We start from the raw sequence: 3,705 nt of genomic DNA on the forward strand, positions 1-3,705 counted from the left end.
GATGGAGGGTACAAAAAAATTGGAGGTTTTAACATGGAAAAAACACAATTAAAAAATAAAATTAAAATTGGTTCATGGGGTGGGGGACCCTCCAGATTCTTTAACTCTCGGATCTAAATATTGGTCTGAGTGGCTAAAAAAGGAGGAAAAGTAAAACTCAAGTGGCTTTTGAGTCTTTAATGACATACAAGTCCATTTTAAATATTTAAAAAAAGGAAGAAATGAAGTCAATGAAGGGAAAAAAATTTCAAAGGGCAACTCCAGAAGGAAAAATGAAATATTTTAATGAAACATGCAAAAACCTTGTGTTAGAAAACCTAAAAGGTAAAAGATAGGCAGCATATTTTAAACTGAAACAAATCAAGAAAAAAATTCAAGCCTCGAAATGCAATCTTGAAAGGTTCTATGGAAAAAGTATTGGATGATCTAAGAAATATCAAAAGAAGATGGAAATGATACACAAAGTCACTGTATCAAGAAGAAATAGTGTTCGACCATTTGAGGAGGTAGCATATGAGCAAGCACCAATGGCACTGAAGGAAGAGATTCAAGCTGCACTAAAAGCATTGGCCAAAAACAAGACTTCAGGAATGGATGAAATTCCAATGGAAATCTTTCAACAAGCTGATGCAGCACTGGAAGCAGCACTTGCTAGTTTATGTAAGGGAATTTGGAAAACAGCTACTTGAACAACTGATTGGAAGATATCCCTTTTGTGCCCGTCCAAAAGAAAGGTGACCCAACAGAATGTTCAAACAACAGGACATTATCATTGATATCACATGCAAGTAAAAATTTACTGATGATCATCCAACAGCAATTACAGCGGTACGTTGACGGGGACCTGACTGAAGTTCAGGCTGTATTCAGAAGAGGTTGTGGAACAGAGTATGTCATTGCTAATATCAGGTGGGTCATGGCTGAAAGCAAAGAATATCAAAAGATAGTTACCTGTGTCTTACAGACTATGCAAAGGCATTTTACTATGTGGACCATAACAAACTGTAGAAAGGCTTTAGAAGAATGGGAATTCCAGAACACATAATTGTGCTAATGGGAATGTGCACATGGATGAAGAGGCAGTTGTGGGAACAGGGCAAGAGAATAAAATAGTGTTTTCAATGTTTAAAATAAGAAAAGGTGTGCATCAGGGTTGGATCCTCTTACTATACTTCTTCAATCTGTATGCTGAGCAAAATAATCAGAAAAGTAGGATTGTATGAAGAAGAATGTGATATAACGATTGGAGGAAGGTTTATTAACAACCTGAAATCTGCTGATGACAAAACGTTGTTGAAAACGAAGAGGACTTAAAGCACTTGCCAATGAAGATCAAGGATCAGTCTTCAGTATGGATTGCAACTCATTGTCAAGGTGACCAAAATCCTCACAACTAGACCAATAGGCAATATCATGCTAAATGGAGAAAAGTTGTCAAAATTTTTTCTTGGATCCACAATCAGTGATCATGGAAACAGTAGTCAAGAGATAAAAGGATGTATTGCATTGGGTAAACCTGCTGCACAAGACCTCTTAAAAGTGTTGAAAGTCAAGGAGGTTACTTTGCAAACTACAGTGGGCCTGGGCCTCGTCAGGGTATTTTCTACTGCCTTGTATGCATGTGAAAATTGAACAATGAATACAGGAAACAGAAGGAGAATTGATGCATTTAAATTGTGGTGCTGGTGAAGAATACTGAAAGTACCATGGACTGTCAAAAGGACAAACAAGCCAGACGCCTCCCTTAGATACAAGGATGGCAAGACTTCTTCTTCTTACTTTGGATGGTTCTCAGGAAAAACCAGGCCCTGGAGAAGGACATCATGCTTGGTAAATTAGAGGGACAGCAAAGAGCAGGAAGGCTCTCAACAAGAGGGAGTGACTCAGGGGCTGCAACAATTGGCTCAGCATAAGAAGAGTTTTGAGGATGGCACAGGACTAAGCAGTGTTTCTTCTGTTGTGCATACGGTCTCCATAAGTTAGAATGGACTGGATGGCACTTAACAACTATATATGTCAGGTTTGTTTCCATCACGCTAACAAATTATCACAAACTGAGTTACGAATTAGTCTGGGTAGACTAAAGAAACAGATTCATAGGCACTCATATATGTATAAGAAAGAGGTTTAGATACAAGAGGAGTTGAATATTGAGAAAACATCCCAGTCCGGTCCAGATAAAGTCCATAAGTGTGATATTAGACATATGTCTGATACCAATCTACAAATTCCTCTTCAGACTCATGAAACACATGCAATGACACCAAATGCAGGAAGATCATAGGCCAGTGGGTAGAAAGACTTTGGATTCAGTGGTGCCATAGCATCTCAGCGCTGGCAGGGGTCTCTATGTGGCTTCTCTGGCTTCGGAGGCCAGGTTGCAGCAGGGTAGGCCCATGCGGCTTCTCCAGCTCAGGACACTAGGTAGTTCCAGGTGTCTTGTCAGCTGCAATGTCTCCCAGGGAGTAAGCAGAGAATCTTTCCTGCCTCCAAGGAGGGAAAAACAGAATTCTCAGGAGAAAGCCATGCTCTCACAGAGGCCTCCTTGGCTATGATCCCCTTGACAGACTATATTCCACCTCTTCACTCTCAACCCTCTCACGTCCCAAATAGACACCAGATTATGTAACTACCACAAGTAATTTCAAACAATATAAATGTATTATTACCTTATAGTTCTAGAAGCCAGAAATCCAACATTGATGCACTTGACTTAAAATGAAGTAGCATAAGGGCGGCATTCATTCTGGATGCTCTAGAAGAAATTGTGTTTTCTTGCCTTTCAACACCTACTAAAGGTAACAGACATGCCAGGGCTAGACACTGCTTCTGTCTCCACATCTGAAAAATAGCATGTTACAATCTCTCTTTCACTCTGTTATTGCCTCCCTCATTCACTCATACGGGGACCCTTGTGCTTACATTACATTCACCAGGATAATCCTACTACAATCCCTCATCCATATGAAGATATTTAGCTCAATTTTATTAACATATTCTCTTTTGCCATATATGATAGCACAGTTACTAGTTCTGGGGATTAGCTAGTGAACACATTTTTGTAGGATACTTTTTCTGCCCACTATAACATATAATATGAATAAATTCAGAAAGAGGTACATTGATTTTGCATTTTAGTATCTTGGTCAGTTTCAGAATACTGTCTCCTCTTTTTGTGGGCTTAGAAAAATATCAAAGCCAGGCTGTCATAACTTAAATTAATTCTGATTTAAGTTGTTAGATAAATTGATTCTTTCCTTTTATGGACTCCACTTTCTTTACAGTGAAGACCAATGATGTGCAAGTCCTATGGTTATGAATTGTTATTGTTCATTAAAATGTAGAAATATTTAATATAAGTTTTTAAAAATATTCAGTTGAGTCAATATTCTACTAAGGTTTATCATTGAAAAAGACTATAGCTTCTGACATGAAATTATTTAAAACTGAAACAAAGGCTGTCCAGTAAAATAGACAGTTTGTTTTAGTTATAACACAGTGGAACTTCAGGACATCCATTTTTACTCTTCTCAGTTTCATAAATTCAATAACCCATGGCAGACACGGCATGTTGAAGGTAAATCAATATAGTCTTCTTGTAATAGTTGAGTACATAGGAAAAATTCACTCTTCCAAAATCTATACCAACAAGATGCTCTTAAATGTGAGTAAGAGTAAATGGTAAAATAAACAGCAGAATTTCAC

Source organism: Echinops telfairi, unplaced genomic scaffold (genome assembly GCF_000313985.2).
Source record: "Echinops telfairi isolate 266 unplaced genomic scaffold, ASM31398v2 ScPeMD7_7469;HRSCAF=8507_1, whole genome shotgun sequence".
In the NCBI taxonomy this organism is placed as follows: Eukaryota; Metazoa; Chordata; class Mammalia; order Afrosoricida; family Tenrecidae; genus Echinops; species Echinops telfairi.